Source organism: Talpa occidentalis, unplaced genomic scaffold (assembly GCF_014898055.3).
Source record: "Talpa occidentalis isolate TD23 unplaced genomic scaffold, MPIMG_talOcc4v2.1 talOcc4.5, whole genome shotgun sequence".
Classification (NCBI taxonomy): Eukaryota; Metazoa; Chordata; class Mammalia; order Eulipotyphla; family Talpidae; genus Talpa; species Talpa occidentalis.
In genome coordinates, this window is record NW_023604861.1 from 84,139,780 (window position 1) to 84,161,239 (window position 21,460).

At 36.5% G+C, this 21,460-nt stretch overlaps 1 protein-coding gene across 4 annotated transcripts in view; it reads right to left on the minus strand.

The window, feature by feature from the left end:
- The window catches only part of EXOC6B (exocyst complex component 6B), a 586,102-nt gene that overhangs the window by 543,142 nt on the left and 21,500 nt on the right, over window positions 1-21,460 (minus strand). Inside the window, exon 2 of one of the 4 annotated variants that reach the window (XM_054701728.1) lies at window positions 14,055-14,179. The exons of the other annotated variants lie outside the window; for them this stretch is intronic. The gene's annotated coding sequence lies outside the window, so the exon portion shown is untranslated. The remainder of the gene's footprint in view (window positions 1-14,054; window positions 14,180-21,460) is intronic. 4 annotated transcript variants of the gene reach the window in all.

The window sequence follows — 21,460 nt, forward strand, 5'->3', positions numbered from 1 at the left end:
TCTGCCACTTGACTCTGGACTTGTAGCTCGTATTTGAAACCACTACTCTGTGGCATCTTAAATATGTACGGCATGATTCTCCAAACTGCCAGTCATATAGACAGATCTCAACATAACTCAGTATCTGCTGCTCTGAAAAACTTCCTTTTCTGAAGTGATCTTACCTCCAGAGCTCCCCAGAGTGAATGTCAAACAATCCTAAATGTAACCTTCAAATGTAGTGAATATCACCAAGATATTTCAGTGATATGTGTAGCAACAAGCAGAAAAACAAGCTCATTCATATCCGTGCTAATAGTCAAAAACACTTTAATCAGTTCCTACCACTGATTAAATAAAGTTCTATTTCCTCTGTTCACTTCCTAGATAAGTGTTGATACATTATCACCTAAACAGAAGCATATAAATGAATCAAAGACTGTTAACTGAAAAATGGCCAGAGGAAACAGAGTACCTACCATGGCTCATTCATTATAGTGGTGGTAGAAAAAGGGAATCTTATAACTTGTTGAGGAAACAAATGTGAACAACTAAACATAATGAGCTATTTTCTATAACAGAAATATAAAAAGTATGAAACGTAAATAGAAAAGAAATTGCAGTTTTTCTTGTCCATTACAAAAATTTTTCCACCACTATCCATTATGCCCCTTTAGTCCTTTCAACCACCCCCTCTCTTAAACTCAGAAGCTTCACTTCATTTATTAATGTACAAAAGTTGTTTAAGTATTTTTGCTTTGTCAAATTATCCACTATGTAAACATCCACTGTTCGACATTCTGACTTGCTTTACCACACATAATTCCCTTGAACTTCTTCCACTTTGCTGTAAACAGCAACATTTCATCTTTCTTTATGGCTGAACAGTATTCCATGGAGTGGATATACCACACCTTCTTAATCTAATCTTCTACTTGGTGGGCACTTTGGTTATTTCCATGTCCTAGTTACAAAAATGCCACAATAAACATTGTATAGAGTATATAATTTTTTGAACTGATGGTTCTTTTGGATAGATGCCCAAGAGTGCTGGGTCATACAATATTTCCATTTTCAGTTTTTTAAAGAAAATCCGGATTGCTTTCAAAAAATGCTGCACCCATTTATATTCTCACCAACAGTGTAACAGGCAAAGCTCTTCTTTCTCCTTTATTAGAAGTGATAATGAAGCTTTTTCCATGTGTCTACTGGTCTTCTGGATATCCTCTTTGGGGAATAGTCTGTTCAGATCTGCTGCCCATTTATTAATTGGGCTTAGATGTTGTTGTTATTGTTGAACATTCTTCAATAATATTAATCAAGCCCATCAGTTGTGTAATGTGTGAGTACTTTCTCCCATTTAACTGGTTGTCTTTTTAATCTACTTATATTTATTTCACTGTGTAAAAAGCTTCTTAATTAGAGGTAATTTCAAATGTTTGTTTTTGCTTGTATTCCCTTTAGTGTGTGTGGGGGAGGGGGTGTTGCAGGTCTTATGTCTAAGACTTTTATTTTATTATTATTATTATTTTATGTAATTCTTACATCATTTTTCATTTTTGCACAATGTATGCATTTTCATTTTGGTTATATTCCCCATACAATTCCCATCCCCGTTATTTTGACCCTAATCCCTCCTCTCCTCCCTCCCCACACCCCAGTAGTGTGTCTCTGATCTACAGTTGCTTGTTGATATTGATTTTTACCTTATTATAATTAGTCCTTTTCCTGGTCCCTTATTTAGGTTTTCTAAATTCCTACTATGAGTGAGACCATAGGTATTTTTCTTTTTCTTTCTGGCTTATTTCGCTGAGAATGATCCCTTCCAGCTCCATCCATGTTGTCGCAAATTGTATGAGTTTACCTTTTTGGATTGCTGAGTAATATTCCATTGTGTATATGTACCACATCTTCTTTTTTTTTTTTTTAAGATTTATTTATTTATTTATTTATTTATTTATGCAAGCACTGGGAACAGTCAGAAGCGCAGGAGGGTGAGAGAATTCACCAGAGCCAGAGCGGGGAGCAGAGCAGGGAGAAGTACCGAAGTACACTGCTGAGGGGAGCAGCAGGCAGGAGGAGAGGTCTGTGAGCCATGTGGGACCCTCCTCCGGTGGCCGGGGAGCAGCCAGGGATCAAACCGGCGCTGCAGAGGCTGCGGGCAGCTTCGCAACCCAGCGCTCAACCGCTGTGCCACTGGGGAGGCCCTGTACCACATCTTCTTGATCCAGTCATCTATTTGGGGGCATTTGGGTTGTTTCCACAGCTTAGCTATTGTAAATAGTGCTGTTATAAACATAGGGGTGCAGGTGCCCTTTTGAATTAATGTTTCTATGTCCTTTGGGTAAATACCTCGGAGTGGAATTGCTGGATCATATGGAAGTTCTATCTGTAGTAGGTTGAGGAATCACCACACAGCTTTCCATAGTGGTTGGACCAGTTTGCACTCCCACCAGCAGTGCAGGAGAGTTCCTTTTTCTCCACATCCTCGCCAACATTTGTTGTTGCTAGTGTTTTTAATATGTGCCATTCTCACTGGTGTGAGATGGTATCTCATGGTAGTTTTGATTTGCATTTCCCTGATTACAATTGATGTTGAACATTTTTTCATATGCCTGCTGGCCATTTGCATTTCCTCTTTGGAGAAGTTTCTTTTTTGCTCTTCTGCCCATTTTTTAACTGGATTATTTACTTTGTTGTTGTTGAGTCTCATCAGCTCTTTGTAAATTTTTGTGATCAGTCCCTTAGCATTAGTGTTGTGTGCAAAAATTTTCTCCCAGTTGGTGGGGTTTCTCTTTATTTTGGTTATTGTCTCTTTTGCTGTGCAGAAGCTCTTTAATTTGATGTAGTCCCAGCTGTTTATCTTTGCCTTCACTATCACTGCTTTGGGTGACGTGGTTGTAAAGAAGTTTTTGAGGTGCATGTCATGTAGTGTTTCGCCTATATTTCCTTCTATATATTTTATGGTTTCAGGTCTTCTGTCTAGTTCTTTAATCCATTTTGAGTTGGTTTTTGTGCATGGTGTGAGGTAGTAGTCAAGCTTCATTCTTTTGCATGTAGCAACCCAGTTTTCCCAGCACCATTTATTGAACAAACTTTCTTTGCTCCAGTGAATATTCTTTGCTGCTTTGTCAAAGATTAGTTGACTGTAAATCTGTGGGTTTATTTCTGGATTTTCTATTTGGTTCCATTGATACATGTGTCTGTTCTTGTTCCAATACCATGCAGTTTTGATTATTATGGCTTTGTAGTATAGTTTGAAATCAGGGAGTGTGATGCCTCCATTCCCTTTCTTTTTTTTTCAGGAGAGCTAGCTTTGGCTATTCGGGGTTTTTAATGGCTCCATATGAATTTCATCAATATTTGTTCTATTTCTTTGAAGAATGTCATTGAAATTTTTATTGGAATAGCATTGAATCTGTAAATTGCTTTTGGTAGGATGGCCATTTGATAATGTTAATTCTTCCAATCCATGAGCAGGGGATGTCTTTCCATTTCTTTGTGTCTTCTATTTCTTTTAACAGTGTTTTATAGTTTTCTTTGTATAGGTCCTTTACCTCTTTTGTTAGGTTTATTCCCAAGCATTTGTTTTTTGTTTGTTTGTTTGTTTCAATATTAAAAGGGACAGTTTTCTTGATTTCTTCTTCTTCAGATTTATTGTTTGTGTATAGGAAGGCTACTGATTTTTGTGTGTTGATTTTGTATCCTGCCACTTAACTAAACTGATTGATGAGTTGAATTAGTTTTTCTGTGGAGTTTTTGGGGTTCTCTATGTATATTATCATATCATCTGCAAATAGTGATAGTTTGACTTCTTCTTTTCCTATTTGGATTCCTTGTATGTCCTTCTCTTGTCTTATTGCTCTGGCTAGACTTCCAGTACTATATTGAAAAGCAGTGGTGAGAGTAGACATCCTTGTCTTGTTCCAGATCTTAATGGAAATGCTTTCAGCTTTTCACCATTGAGAATGATATTGGCTATGGGCTTGTCATATATGGCCTTTATGATGTTGAGGTATGTTCCGTGTATCCCGAGGATTTCAAGGGCCTTTATCATAAATGGGTATTGTACTTTGTCAAAAGCTTTCTCAGCATCTATTGATATTATCATATGGTTTTTATATTTCTTTTTGTTGATGTGTTGGATTACATTGATTGATTTTCGGATGTTGAACCATCCTGTGTCCCTGGAATAAATCCTACTTGGTCGTGGTGAATTTGCTTATGGATACATTGTTGGATTCTGAGAGTTGAAATTTTACTGAGGATTTTTGCACCAGTGTTCATTAGAGAGATTGGCCTATAGTTTTCTTTTTGTGTGTTGTCCTTGTTCAGTTTTGGTATTAGTGTAGTGTTGGCTTCGTAGAATGTGTTTGGTATTATCCCTTTTCAACTTTTTGAAAGAGTTTATGAGGGATAGGCACTAAATTGTTTCTGAATGTTTGACAGAATTCATTTGTAAATTCATCTGGTTCTGAGCTTTTGTTTTTGGGGAGGGTTTTAATTACCATTTCAATTTCACTGCTTGTAATTGTTCTGTTTTGGTGTTCTACATCTTCTTTATCTAGCTTTGGGTGATTGTAGAGTTGTAGGAATTTGTCCGTCTCTTCTAGGTTGTTGAGCTTGTTTGCATATAACTGTTCATAGTAGTTTTCTGATTATTCTTTTGATTTCTGCTGTGTCTGTTGTGATTTTTCCTCTTTCATTTGTGATCCTATATCTTAGATTTTTAATCCATTTTTAATTTATTTTTGTGTTTGGAGTTAGGGAGTGATCCCCACTTCATTCTTTTACATGTGGCCATCCAGTTTTCCTAGTATCACCTGTTAAAGAGACTCTCCTCATTGTATGGTCATATGAGGCTTCTTTGTTATGATATTATTGACATATATGTGTACTTTTTATGAGCTTTCGATTCTGTTCCATTGCTCCATATGTCTATTTTCATCTCAGCAATTCAAGAACTGTGACCATTTTATACATCTTTCTATCCTGAACATATATTAGACACCAAGTAATTATCTGTTTAAATTCCTTAGATTCTGACCGCAGAACTGAGGTTACCAGGAGGAGTGGGATGGAGCAAAGGATGGAAGGTATCCAGAGGACTGCTGGTGGAGAATCACTGGCACTTTGGTGTAGGAGTGATATGATAACACACATTTGAACCTGTACTCCTAGATGTGAACCTGTACTCCTAAAATGATAATACAGTGTTGTAAACCAATGTTACCTCAATTTAAAAATACATAAATAATTTTTCATTTAACAAATGAAAAATTTGTTAAATTTTTAACAAAAAATCATCTTCACATCTGTATCCCTTCCCTTCACCAAGTATCTGCCCAGGATCCTGATCCAAAAACTTCTTCCTAGCCAATAAATGTTGATACCACCAGTGCACATAGGCCCTCTAGCTGACATAACCTATATGCTACTCTGTATAGTCAAGATGTAGAAGAAGAGATCTCCCAAGCATACCCACTGGTCTCTATTGCCACAGGAGACAACTAGTTCAATTTGCAACCAGCAGCAATTTCACTTAGACCACAGGAGGAGAGCACCCAAGAAAGAGGAGATAATTTATCAAGAGGGAATAAGGTTATATCACAAATTCCCAAAAGAGCATAGTTAATGCTGTACAAATATACCTCAGGTTAAACTACTTCTCAGGAGGAGAGGTTCAAAGTAGATAAATTAAGCTTCTGGGAGGACTTCTAATTGAGGGAGGGGACTTTAGATACAAAGAATGGAAGAAGTGAAGTCAGAGTCAAGGAATAGCTTCTCCTGAAACCCCAAAACTGGGATCATCACGTCTGAGGCCCTTTTCTTAGGTTCACCACTTCCCATGCTAACCAAGCAGCATTAGTTTGGTTCTCTTTCTCAGCAAGGGTGATTTACTAAAGGGACATGGGAAAAGATGTTTACAAAATATTTCTCAGTTTCTTGCTATTCCACTGCCTGTTCCTGACAAAAATGTCCCCTTTTCTTCAATCTCCTCAGAAAAGGAAGATACTCCAACTAGACATAAAGATCTTCCCATTATTTTTCAGTTCAATGAAGAAAAAAAGTTAATGAAAAGACAAGAGACTGTTTCTATACAGAAGAATACAAAAGCAGAATAATGATGCATGGGTCTAAAATTTGGATCTTGTATAAGAGGAGGGACTAAGTTGGATATACATTGGATGGGAAAGACTAAAGTAACAAACACAAATTCAAGAACTATCATGAAATCATTCCAATACAGCATCACTATGAAAAATTATAAACTGAAAGTCATGCAACATAATGCCAAAATAACATACTTTGCCAACAGCGAAAGTTGAGAAAAATTACCAGATTTGAGTTATAGAATCTAAAAACCCACTCTCCAACCACCCCAAACATTGTGACCTCAATCTACCTCACCTCTCTGAACCTCAGTTTACTATCTAACATGAAGTGGAGAGTTTGAAATAAGCTTCAAGGATACTACGTACACCCTTATCTTTAATACCTACTCTCTGAACAGAGCTCTTTTTTTTTTTAAGATTTATTTACGCATACAAGAGTTGGGGTACAGGCCAGAGATGTGGGGGTGAGAGGATTCACCAGAGATAGAGTGGGGAACAGAACAGGCAGATTGATGGATGTACACGGCTGAGGGGAGCAGCGGGCGAGTCAGGAGAGGTCTGCTGTGCCATGTGGGTTGCTCCCTGGCCGGCCGGAGATCAAACTCATGCTGCAGAGGCAGTGGACTGCTTCATAGTGTGGACTGCTTAACCTCTTGCACCACCAGGGAGGCCCTCTGAACAGAGCTCTTAAAACTATCATCTAACCTCTTTTGACTATGGATTAGGGCATCAGGATGATAGACTGCATTGCCTACCTGAACATTTGTACTGTCCAGCAAAATTAAGCCAGACTCCCCTTCATCCTTCCTTTATGAACTAAACAGATAACAACATAGGAGGGGGGGAGAGAGGAGGAGATTTATTAGACTAGTCTATCTCCTTCCACGCATGTTTAAACATTTGCATAATGGAAAATTTATTACCTAGAAAACACCAGAAAAAAAATCTTGATATATTCTGTATATTAAAAAGAAAAAAAAATGCTTAATTATAAGTAACATATCATTTCTACATTGGATTTTAATAATGTGTTTTCCCATCTCAGTATTCACCTAGAAGTAACATTAATTTTACTGAAATACAAACTGAATCAAGTGATAAATCACAAAGAATAAATTTACCACAAATTAAGCTTATATATATTTAATGTTAAACTGGATCAAAATATCTGCCAAAACAATTATTTCATGTGATCAAGTTCTAGATTAACTGAATCTTCACCAGGCACCTATTACCCAGCTTTAGTAATTATGAGCATATGGATTATTTTGTTTCATCCCTCCCCCACTCCCAACAGAAAAAAAAATCAACCACTCACAAAAAAGATGATACAACTATTTCACTTCCCATATTTCTAAAACTTTGTGAAGTAGTTCTCCTTGAAAAGAAAAACATTTGACATTATGGAAAATTTACTTAAATATTATTTTTCCAATTAAGAATCTGAGTATGCTGCCAAAGAAATTCCCAAGAAACTATTTTCTCCTAGTTTTATCTTTGTATCCCTTGGGATTCACGTAGTAATTGACATAGTGGATATTTAAGAAATTTTTATAGATCAAACAATTAAAAAAAAAGGATACCTATAAAGACAATAAAAGTAAATTTTGTCTTTTCCACCCCAAAAAATTTACATGTTGGAAAAGATAAACATAAAAGATGAGAATTCTAACTACAGATCTAAGAAAAAAAAATGCACCTGATTTTTATAATTCTTAAGCTTTATCATAAAGTAACTCACCTTAGCCAATTTCAAATTGGAAAAGTATATGAAAATTATTTTTTTAATTAAACTCAGATCCACACTTAAAATAGTGACATGCTAAATCACAGATCAAAATATACCCAAACTGCTAAAAACCTATGTATTTATGAGACACCAAAGCAGATTCTAAAATTCAAAGAAAAAACAAGTAGATATATAGTGATCGCAGTTTAGATTTTCTAATTTTGCCTTTTTTATATATTTGATCTCCAATAACCATAATAAATATTTCAGCAAATAGTAACTAAATAAAACAGTTCCCATCATACATATTTTTGTCTTCAATTTTAAAAACTAGTCACAAAAGACAGAGAACACAGGCCAAAGCAACATCACAACATTCATGAAAATATGTAGATGATGGATTATATAATGCACCATTGGTTATAAAGTTCACTAAAAGCTCAATAACATAAGTACCTGTGTAACCAGGTAACAAGAAAAAAGTTGACAGTAATATGAGATAAAAATAACAATGAATTTACTTCCAGGTATTATTTCATGTGGCAATTTGGCATGAAGTTCAGTACCATATGATATGTATTCTAAATTAAGGTTTAAAATTGTTTTTTAATGTTCAAATAAATGCATTTAATGCCCAGATGAAAAATCCTTTTTGAAATGTTTAAAGAATAAGCTTTTCTTTTTGAAAAATGGAACAAGCAAAACAAAACTGCTTATTCTAACATAGAAGTGAGATACTATTGTTTAGTCTTTAATATCTCAAAATAATATACTGTCAAGACATTAAAAGATTATAAATACAACCAAATAAAAACATGAAAGCAATTTATGAAAAAAATTATTTTTAAAATCAAAATTTACAAATGCATTTTTAAGTATCTATAAAGAAGAAAATGTATACTTTTTACTGATCGCTCACTACATTCAGTCATTCTTCTAAGCTCTATACATGTAACAATTCATTTAGTTTTGATAACAATTTTATGAGCTAGGCACTATTAATATCACTCATTTAAATAATCAGTAACCAGAGACAAACATAAATTTATTTAACTAAGGTGACACAGCTAGTAAGTAACAAAGTCAGGGTTCACACCTAAGCAGTAGGACTCCAGAAAAATGCCAGTCAGGCTGTTATAAAATATCAAAATATCTTGTGGTAGATGCATAAGTAAACTAAAATTTTAAGTTTTAATTTAAATTTTAAACAATTTAAAATTGCTTTATTATAACACATTGACAATTAGTAATAATGAATGAAAAGCAAAATTTGGTGAAAGCACTGAGCACCAACTTTGAAAAGTTAGACATCATTTCTCACAACAGCCTCATAAGATGGATGTCCTCATAAGCCCCATTTTACAGATGAGAAAAGTAATGCACAAGGAGGCAAAGTAACTCACCCAAGATCACACAGTGAATAAGTAACAAGAGCCAGAAATTAACTCCAAATAATCTAACCCCAGGGTCTAGGATTGGGTTCTTAACTACGTATTACACTGAGATTTATTTAATAAAGAGAAATCAGAAAAGATTGTTTCTATGATATCTTCTACAAACACTCAAGTTTCTGAATAGAACTGGGTCTAAAGTCAGGTAATATATGTTCTAGCAACGATATTAAATATTAGAATTCTTCCATCTACCTAAAAGTAAATAAAGCCCTCCTCTTTCTTATTCTCCATTATAGTGATTACAAGAAACTTGTTTTTCAAAGTTGAGAAAGAAATGTAAAGTGCATTATAGGGCTCAGAAACAAACTATCAAAATAAGTATTTGGGATTAGTAGGGCTGTGATATGTACGAAGTTTCAGTTCAGATATATGCCTCAAATCAGGAAGTCCCTTGTGCACTATAAAAAACTATGCTTAAGAGATAAGCCCACATAGATTCTGTTCTATAGAGGAACAGAAAGAAACATTAGCATCTCTACTCCTAATATCTTAATCTCATCCTTTCTAATTTCTATTTTTCTGTGTATAATATTTAAATATTTTAATACCTCTGTTAGGGGGAAAAGGCAGTCCCAAAGCAAATTCCATACAGGCTTTGTGGACTCCACCCCCACCCCAGGTCAAAGCCAAAGACACTGGGAACTCCAAATCCCATCACCACCAAAGGGAAGGTGGCTGGGACCTGAGGGTGGGGTTAAGCAGCCAGGTGGATACAAAAGGCAGACACGTGGGCTTTGGGGGCTTTCTCCATTTTGGGGCCCTCGGCCAGCTTGCGGCGTCCGTCTAGCTCTGAGAGTGACTTTGGGGTTTTCAGGTCGTCGGATCGGGTAGGACGCATTAAAGACTTTATTTCCCTATTTTTTCCCTGAGTTGTACATTTTTCTTATTTTTTTTTTCTTGTAAATAAACCTTTTATTAACCCTTTTGTGTGTGTCTGTAGTAGAGTATTTATAAGTCCCTTTAAAGCGCGCGGGTGAGGACCCACAGCCAGGAACCCGTTTAATATTGGGGTTGTTCTATAACAGCTTGGCGCCCAACGTGGGGCAGCTGTTATAGAGCAACCCCGATATTAAACGGGTTCCTGGCTGTGGGTCCTCACCCGCGCGCTTTAAAGGGACTTATGAATACTCTACTACAGACACACGCAAAAGGGTTAATAAAAGGTTTATTTACAAGAGAAAAAGAAATAAGGAAAATGTACAACTCAGGGAGAAAATAGGGAAATAAAGTCTTTAATGCGTCCTACCCGATCCGACGACCTGGAAACCCCAAAGTCACTCTCAGAGCTAGACGGACGCCGCAAGCTGGCCGAGGGCCCCAAAATGGAGAGAGCCCCCAAAGCCCACGTGTCTGCCTTTTGTATCCACCTGGCTGCTTAACCCCACCCTCAGGTCCCAGCCACCTTCCCTTTGGTGGTGATGGGATTTGGAGTTCCCAGTGTCTTTGGCTTTGACCTGGGGTGGGGGTGGAGTCCACAAAGCCTGTATGGAATTTGCTTTGGGACTGCCTTTTCCCCCTAACACCTCCATATAATTTATAAATAAACATGCTTAAAGAGGGTGACTGTGCAACCAGCAAAAAATAAATTACATCACTGAAGAGATGGTTTGACTTTTATTCTAAAGGTTTCCTTTACACCCTAAAGTTTCAAGATATTTTTAGTTGTTTAACTTGTCACCAGATGATTCTAAAGAACTATGTTGACTGCCATGAAGGCCTTTTTCAGAAACTTTCAACAAAACTTGAATGAAGGACAAATAATGTAGCTGTCATCTGAAAAAAATAAAGCTATATGCCCAGCAATTTGAAGCTCACAAAGACTCAATAATCTTACCAGAACTACGATGAAATGTAAGGACATAGAGCTAAGGACTTGCTATTAATTCCAGTACTATCGCATATTTATTTGCCCCAAGAAGGGCCATTCTGCACTTAGAGAAAACATTTTCTATCATAAGAAGATGGGAGTAAAGGAAGTTCACACTTCAGTTTATAGGCACTGTTAGTGGAAGTGTCAATTCATTCTATCTTTCCAGAGGGCAATTTGGTAGTATGTGTCAAAAATTTAAATGTAAACCTCCTTTGGGCCTCCCCAGTGGCGCAGCGGTTGAGCGCTGGTTTGCAAAGCTGCCCGCAGCCTCTAGCGTCGGTTCAATCCCCGGCTGCTCCCGGCCACCGGAGGAGGGTCCCACATGGCGCGCAGACCTCTCCTGCCGCCCGCTGCTCCCCTCAGCAGTGTACCTTGGTCCTTCTGCCTGCTCTGCTCCCCGCTCTGGCTCTGGTGAATTCTCTCACCCTCCCCCGCTTCTGACTGTATCCGGTGCTTGTATAAATAAATAAATAAATCTTTAAAAAAAAAAAAATGTAAACCTCCTTTGACCTAGAGATACCATTTTTTGGAATGCATAACAATATGATTAAACATACAATCAAAAATGTGGTATAAGAACCTGTAACAGTTAGAAAACTGAAATAAACATATATAGTTTTCAGAAAGGAAAAAAAAATCCCTTTTCATCATAGGAAAAAAAGAATGCTAAGACTGATAATTTTCTCAAAGGCCAGAACCTATTTCCTTTAAGGTACTAAAAAATTTAAAGAAAAATACAATAAATTTGAGGAGTACTTCTCAAAGTGTGATACCTGAACCAGCACCATCATTATCATCTGAAACTAGAAATGTAAATTCTCGGGTCCAACCCCAGACCTACTGAATTAGAAACTCTGGTGGTTGAACCCACATTCTATATATTAAGACATCCTGGTGATTCTGATCCATGCTCAAATTTGACAAACCACTGTTTAAGATGAACTCAAAATCTGGTGTCCTGAAAGGTCAATTTAAAGCCCTCTAGGTATTGTTAGTGCCACATAAAACCACACAATGTAGGTGTCCCCACCAAGAGCACCTGCTGCTGTTGCTGATAAACTTGGGGATAAAAACCTCAAGAGTATTCATGATATCAGAAATACAACCGCAACCCCACCTGAACTGTGACTAATCTTGATGCAAAAACAGTAACAAAACCTCCAAGCCCAACTTTAGAAACAATAGCTCCTGATGATAAATACTATCAAAAGCCCAGTGCTACCCTGGACAACTTTCTGGAAACTCTGAGCAATAACAAGTGAACTTGGAATCCCAGCTGACCACATACTGATAGAATCACAACTAATACCCAAACCTCTGGCAAAGATGTGAGGTTTATTCAACACACAATGGCGCTATTAACAGGATCCAAGCATTAAGTCATCTTGACATGGCATGCACAGATTAAGGCTTCAGAGTTGTTATATTGTGAACAAACTAAATACATGAAAAATAAAAATCCAAAACACGTCTATAGTAAATTCACTTATGACCTCATTTCTGCAGGAGAAGAAAAAAAAAAAAAACTCCAATACTAAAGAAAGGAAAATGTGGGAGAAATAATAGAAGTAAGAGATGGTAATATATTTATCTCTGTAAATACAACTTTTAAAAGTATTCTTTCAGGGTTTTTTAAAGATTTATTTATTTACACAAGAACTGGAGTACAGGTCATAGGCGTGAGAGGGTGAGAGAATTCACCAGAAAGAGCCAGGCGCAGAACAGGCAGACAGACCAAAGACATTGCTGAGGGGAGAAGCGGGCCAGGCAGGAGAGGTCTACAGCAACATGTGGGTTTCTCCCTGGCCAGCCTGGATTGAACTCGCGCTGCAAAGGCTGCGGATAGCTTCACAGCACAGAGATCAACCCTCTGCGCCATCCAGGAGGCCCAATTCTTTCAGTTTTATAAGAAATTTTTTAATACTTAAAAGTAGGAACTATACTTGCCCATGTGGTATTCGTCTCTTCAAAATACTTGCCTGCCATCTTCCTGGAAATTGTCCTAATCAATATAGAAATCTACCTTGTCTATACTCTAAATGTACCACCTTAGCTATGGCCCAGCAGTGCACTATACAACCTGCACAACTATACAAAGCAACCTAAAGAATTAGACCAAACCTGAACTTTCATAGTAAATAAGAAATCTTTCAGGCATTTGACTATAAAGCTCATAAAGTTCTGACTATAAAGTTCATAGAGCCTCCCAGATATGTACATAACCTATAACCTCATCTTTCCAAGTTAACTATGCAATAAAGCTATATCGCTCCAGAGTTCCAGCTTCAAGCAGATAAAGAACAGCAGGTTGTTCTCTGACCCTTGGCTTTCTATCAAACAGGATGCTGCTGCTTTGACAGAAAAGAAAAACGAGCTTAAGAATTCTACTGCATACTCATTCTCTTCACTTGCTTCTAAATCAATTTAATTTTTATTTACTTGTTTTTGATTTTTATTTACTTGTTTCATATAAAAATATGCCATTTTTGGCAGTTAATATCTCTGAGAACAAGAACACAATGATAGAGAAGTATCTGATGCAGCCTATCATAGAGCCATGGGGAAAGGAGTGATCTGATTACTAGCAAATTATTTTAGAGACAACAGATTGACATGAATAAAATATTCTTTAAAATAAATAACCTTTAAAATATTTTATTATATGAACAAACCCTAATGAAGTGAAATGGTAACACCAGAAACAAATCTGCTTGGGTATACAGCAACCTGGATTTTACAGTCACTCTTCACTTCTGGACCAGATAGAATGATTATTTCCCCTTCATTTAACTCTTAAAAGCGCTATCCCAGAGGCAATCTCCATGCATGATTGGTCTTACAATTAGCAAACTAAGGAAAACAAGGAGAATAAGGGAATTTCAAAGTCATTCTATCTAGTGACTTACTGTAATGAGATGAAGCCTGTAGAACTCTGCTTCAAGTATCTTGAGAAATTTTTCTCCACTCCAGCTTTCAAAAACTGTTGTAATTTATAATTGAGTCTCAGCAACTTGGGATTTGTCCTACCATTCTGTAAAAAGGACCACCATGTAGCAAAAATTAAACTGACCAAGTTTTTGTAGTGATATGGGAAATAAAAATGCAAAGAGGACACCAGAGATTTTTTAATTATCATAAACTTCTGACTTTTTAAAAAAAGTCTGGTAACAAGGGCAAATTCTGGGTCATGATTCCCAAAGCATGAATTTGAGAACTGAGATGATGACATTGTATATCTGGCATACTTTTGGGAGGCTGTTTTCCCAGTTTTATAAACTGCCAGAACTTTGTATATGAAAAGAGATGATTCTAAGTATTACTGAAAGGACCCCGCACACACTGGGGTAGTACAAGTTATTTTTTTAAAGTTCAAGCTAAACAATCCCATAGATTTTCTTCCTCCGGACTTATTCAAGCACCATTTTCTCAATTTACCTACTCCACCTGAATGGTCTTCTGTTGGAAAACAAAGCCTGACTCATTATTCTAAAGGACAATACTTTGCTCACACTCAGTTAAAAAAAAAAAAAAAGTATTTACTTTGTGTATTTACAAATTGTGTAAAATTTGTGTACTATAAAATGTATTTGCCATAGTATGTCATCCATTACAAATACACCAGTATCCTTCTCAATAAATGCAATTTTGAACTTCTCCCATCAAAAGTATACAAAGACTAGCAAACTTGCAGCACAGCTATCGTAACATGTATCATAAATAATCAGAAAAAAATTGATCACCTGAGGCTTTTATTGATCCTTACTCAGCTTAAGACTGTACGTAAAATTTTATGAGCTCAAAAAAAAGAGATCTTACTTAATAGTAGAGTCTATTCTTTACATTTGGCGCGGGAGTCAGAAACTTTAGACAAAGTCTTATAAAAGACCAGATAATAATATTCAGTGAGACAAATAGGGAATTTTGTTGTTGTTTAGTCTTAACCCCAAGAATTTGCAAATTATTTTGGTTGATTTGAGTGTATGTCCAGCTTCCCCTCTTCTTTCCCTCCTTCCCATCATCCCCACACAATGAATGGAAATAAAAGTTAGGTTTTTTCTATGTTGATTATATGGTTTTGGGTATGACCTTAGAAAACCAACTTCACAGACCAACTACACAGGCAGTCCTTGATTCATTCAATAAACAAGCTCCTGGGAGTCTACATAAGAAGCAAATATTTTTAAATCAAAACAAAATTTCCCAGGCAATATTGATGCGTTTATGGATGAAATGATAAAAGTGTCTAGAATTTGCTTCAAAATTAGCTAAGGAAGCCACGAAAGGGAGGGATGGGCAGTGAGAGAATTAGATGAAATAAGATTTGTTGTTGGTTGATAACTACTAAAACTATGAGAAGTGTACATATGGATTTATTATACAATTTTCTCAACTTTTATATTTTTTAAGTTTTATACAATAAACAAATTTGGAAAGAAAAAACAATGTGGCAAGAATTTGTTATAGGGGCCTCCCCAGTGGCGCAGCGGTTGAGCGCTGGGTTGCAAAGCTGCCTACAGCCTCTGCAGCGCCAGTTTGATCCCCAGCCGCCAGGCGAAGATCCCACATGGCGTGCAGACCTCTCCTGCTCTTCTCAGCAGTGTACTTCATCAGTCTGCCCGTTCTGCTCCCCGGTCTGGCTCTAGTGAATTCTCTCACCCTCCCGTGCTTCTGACTGTACCCAGTGCTTGTATAAATAAATTAATTAATTTTTTAAAAAAGAAGTTATTTACTACTATTATAATCTGCCAGTGTCTATTTAAAAAAAAAAAAGAATTTGTTATAGCTATGAATATTTTAAATTTACAAAGCTTACATTTGACAATCCCACATTGAGGAATATCTCCTATAGAAACACCAGTATCAATATGTACAGATATTTATGACAATACAGAAATGTTTGTAAGAGCAATGTGAGAAGGGAAAAAAAGGAGACCATTTAAATATTCACCCACAGAAGAATTCTATACAACAGAGTACTCTGTAATCACTAAAGAGAATGAAGCTGAATTAGAAGTTTCAATTTAGAAAGATCTCTCACACATTTATAGGCTATTAAGTAGAAAAATATGCATCAAAATATATGGTAATTCCCATTTAAAAAGATAGTCTGGGCCTCCCCGGTGGTGCAGCAGTTGAGTGCTGGGCTGCAAAGCTGCCCGCAGCCTCTGCAGCACCGGTTCGATCCCCAGCCACCGGCGAGGGTCCCACATGGTGCGCAGACCTCTCCTGCCGCACCCACTGCTCCCCTCAGCAGTGTATTTCATCAGTCTGTCTGTTCTGCTCCCCCTCTGGCTCTGGTGAATTGTCTCACCCTCCCGCGCTTCTGACTGTACCCAGTGCTTGTATAAATAAATAAATAAATCTTTAAAAAAAAAAATCAGTAAGATTCTGTTTATACTAATATGAGTTTATACATACACACTTATATAAACATAGAAAAGTCTTGAAAACTACACAGCAACCTACAAATAATGTTTTGAAGGGGTGAATTTAAAATGCAAAAGATATTTTTTTAAAGATTCATTTATTTATACAAGAACTAGGGTACAGTCCAGATGCGCAGGAGGGTGAGAGGATTCACTAGAGACAGAGCGGGGAACAGAACAGGCAGACTGACGAAATACACTGCTGAGGGGAGCAGCCAGTGTGACAGAGGAGGTCTGCTGCACCATGTGGGACCCTCGCCACCCGGCTGGAATCAAACCAGCACTGTAGAGGCTGTGGACAGCCCCACAGCATGGCGCTCAACCGCCTGCGCCACCAGGGGAGGCCCCAGAAGATACTTTTAATTAGATATCTGTAAGTTGTTTCTTTTTTTTGCAATAAATTTATAAAACTAAAATATTTAAAAGTTTATACTACATTTAAAAATAAGGTAGCAAACACATACAGGTTACTCAAATAACAAAAAGAAACTTTAATGAGACAGATTGTCACATACTCATATGATGTAAAGTAGAAAATAAAGATCCTGTCAACTAATATGCTTTTAACAGAATGTGAAAGAGAAAAGAAGAGGGCCTCCCTGGTGGCGCAAGGGGTTAAGCACCGCACTATGAAGAAATCTGCAGCCTCTGCAGCATGAGGTTGATACCCAGCCAGCCAGGGGGCAACCCACATGGTGCAGCAGACCTCTCCTGACTCACCCGCTGCTCCCCTCAACAATGTACTTGGGTCAATCTGCCTGTTCTGTTCCCAACTCTGTCTCTGGTGAATCCTCTCACCCCCCACATCTTTGGCCTGTACCCCAGCTGTTGTATGCATAAATCAATAAATCTTTAAAAAAAAAAAAAAGAGAGAGAAAAGAAGAAATGCAAATAATGGCATAGAGATGAATAAGTATGTAAGACTTCTACAGGATAGTCATGGATGGAGAGAACTGAAGTCGACTGGGTAAGAGATGAACACAGCGTAAAACAAATTTCTTTATATGAATTTCATTATATGAAAATGGTGTTGAAAAATAGATGAGAAGACTGGGTAGTTAGTGGCTATGAAAATTTTTCTTTAGAGTTTTCATTCATTTTTTTTTAATCTAGTGAATATTTACTACTTAATATATACTGGTTTTACCCTAGAGAGTATGAACTTGAACCAGCAATAATAACTGGCTGCTAGACTTCCATTTTAAAGTCATGTGACCACCACATGCATTTATTTATTTCTCTCCTAAGATCATGTCAAAGGGAAAGATACAAACCCATTCATTATTCTGAAAAGAACAAGAAATGAGCCTGCAGCTAACAAGAAATAGCCACATTTATGTGGAGAATGAGAGCTAATAAATGGCAGTAAGGATGAAGCAGGGTAGTACAAAAAAGAACCTAAAGTAGTTGCCAAGGGAATGAAATCCAAAAGGTAGTCTGAATACCAGCCATGACCAGGGAAAGGGTCTGGATTCAGAATGCCAGAAATAATAGGATACTAAAAACAAAGAGATTAACTTAAAGATTGAATGCAGAGGAGTCAAACTCATACTCAGTCACCCCATATGTGGAAATTTCAACAAACATCTAAGCCCGGGGCAAAGCATCAAAGGGATTTTTTTCTGGAGAAATTAATCACCTAAGAATAAACTGAAAAATCACTGAAATGTACATTTAAAATAGTTGTATGGTATGTGAATTATATATTAATAAAGGTATTTTTAAAAAGAAAAAAGCACTAATATTTCTTTTGTACCATGGTAGGAAATGAGTCTCTAAAATGTACCTAAAATTGAACATAAATTTTTTATTACAAATCAAGACACTGACTTTTTACTTTACATTTAAGAGGTTTAGTTTAAAAATATGCATCATTTGTGATGAAAATACATTTACCTGAAATTTAGTAATTCCATGTTTGATTTCCATTTCCTCTTCAAGTAATACTAATCTTTTTTTATTAAAAAGAGTATGATAGCATGTCAAATTTATTAAAATTACTTTCTTCTATTTACTGTCCTATTTATATGTTTGTGTGAAATGATGTTCATCTGGAATGCTGATTATCTACAGTTAACAACAGTTATTTCTTAGACACGTATTTGCCTGGTATGTTTTCGGGTCATCTTATACTTCTCTTTACTGCTTGATTTTATAAGCATGTAGTATAAAAAGAAAGACAAATTTGAAAATTAGAAGACATGTAACAGAACTTCCACTTTCGGTAGATGGAACATACATTGTTTTCCCTATTCCTCCCACTAAATACAACCAAAAACTCTAGGCATTATATGTAAAACAAGCATAAGAAAATCTGAAAGTTGAAAGATGAAGACAAACTGACTTGGAAACTCAAGGCCAAAGGAGCAATATGGTGATGTGTACCTGGGTTTTCTTTGTGTCTCTTATTCTAGACATGAAACTGAACAGACTGATAACCCAGAGATACTAATGGATTTAAAAAATAATAATAATAAGCATACTCTCTCTTGCCAAAAGATGACAAAAGGGGTGACCTAACAAAAAAGAAAATGTTTAAACAATCACCATCCTATTCCAGGCAAACCATAGAAAAGTATGAGGTCCACCCATATTCACAACTAGAAAAGGCACAGCTGGACTCTAGACTTCTACCCTCACAACGTACAAAAGGTGCCCAACACCCAGGTGAATGTGTCAGAAAAGGACAAGTGGGGAGCTGGGACTTTCATCCCCATTAGATGATTACAACCTACTCTCCCACACCATTATGAAAGAAAGAAAGAAAAAAAGATAGAAAAGAAAAACCAAATGGAGAGTTCAAAACTGAAAAACACAGTAATTGGAAGAAAAAAAAACTCAGTTGATGGACCCAAGAGCAGAATGGATGGGACAGAGTAAAGAATTAGTGAACTGTAAGACAAAGCAATAGAAATGATATTATGTGAACAACATCAGAAAATAGACTGAAAGAAATAAACAGAGTCTCTGGGGCTACTGGACTATAACAAAAAGACCAAACATTCATGTCACCAGAATCCCAGAAAGAAAGCAAAAAAAAGGTAAGGAGAGAAAGTACTCAAATAAATAATAGTAGAAAGCATCTCAAATTTGGCCGGGGACATAAATCCTACAAACTTAAGAACTTTAGTGAATTCCAAAAATAACAAACCCAAAGAAATGCACGCCATGATACAGCATAACTAAATTAACAAACACAAAGATAAAATCTTGAAAGTAGCCAGAGAAAAATGACATCTTTCCTACGGGAGAAAACTAATTTGAATAACAGCAAATTTCTCACCAGAAATTACTGAGGCCAGAAAGAAGTGGCACCACACTTTTCAAGTGCTGAAGAAAAGAACTGTCAAACCAGAATCCTACACCCAGTAGAAATATCCTTCAGGAAAAAAAAGGGAAATTAAGACGTTTTCCCATAAAGGATAATGAATTCATATTTGTATAAAGAGAATATCTTGCTAGCAGGCCTATTCTAAAAGAATGGCTAAAGGAAGTTCTCTAAACAAAAAGGAAATGATTTTGTAAAAAAAAAAAAAAAAATAGAATCTTATAAAATCAGGAAGGAAGAATGAATATAGTAAGCAAAAATATGGGTTAGCACAATAGGTTTTACTACTCTTGAGTTTTCTAAATTAGGTTTGTTACTTGAAAGCAGCTGATCTGAAGTAGCTTTAAATGTGTGTAGACAAAATATTTAAGACAATTTTAAATAGGGGAGGATAATAGGACATAAAGGAAGGAAAGGTTTCTATACTTCATTCATACTGATAAAATGATGACACTAATAGACTATGATAAGTTATATATAAAAAAAATTAACACCTAGAGAAACCACTAGAAATTCTATACAAAAAGAGACACTCAAAAGCACCACAGATAAATCAAAATGGAACTCTACTAAAATATTCAAGCAACCAAAAGGAAGGCATTTTTAAAAAAGAAACAGAAAAAGAGAGAATAAACAGAAAGCAACTAAAACAGCAGAGTTAAGACTTAGCTTAAGCAAAAATTACATATGTAAATATATAAAATTACATATATAAATCATAAACAATATAGATGTTTTAAATATACCAGAAACTGACAAAGTAAATTAAAAAACACAACACAACGATATGCTATCAAGAAGAAACTTATTTCAAATGTAATGATATAGACAGATTAAAAATAAAAGAATGGGGCCTCCCCTGGTGGCGCAGTGGTTGAGCGCTGGGCTGCGAGGCTACCCGCAACCTCTGCAGCGCTGGTTCGTTCCCTGGCCGCCGGCGAGGGTCCCACACAAAAAAATAAATGAAAAAATAAAAAAATGAAAAATGACATAACATGCAATTAGTAATTAAAGAAACAGCTATATATTATCTTCAAAGAAGATTCGATAGCAAAGAAAATCACCAGACAGAAAGGGTCATCATATAATGAAATGCTTAATTCACTGAGAAGATATAACAATACTAATATTTATATATCACACAAAATAGAGCTCCTAATATGTGAAGCAAAAAATGACAAATCTGGGCCTCCCTGATGGCGCAAGGGGTTAAGCACAGCACTATGAAGCAATCCGCAGCCTCTGCAGCATGAGGTCGATCCCCGGCCGGCCAGGGAGCAACCCGCATTGCACAGCAGACCTCTCCTGACTCACCCGCTGCTCCCCTCAGCTGTGTATTTCAGTCAGTCTGCCTGTTCTGTTCCCCACTCTGTCTCTGGTGAATCCTCTCGCCCCCTGCATCTTTGGCCTATACCCCAGCTCTTGTATGCATAAATAAATAAATCTTTAAAAAAAAAAAAAACAACTACTTGCCTAGCTTTGTTATTTTTGTTTTTATGTGTCAAACAAATACGTCTTTCTCAAAATCAAACAACATACCAAAAATGTTTCTGAGCAT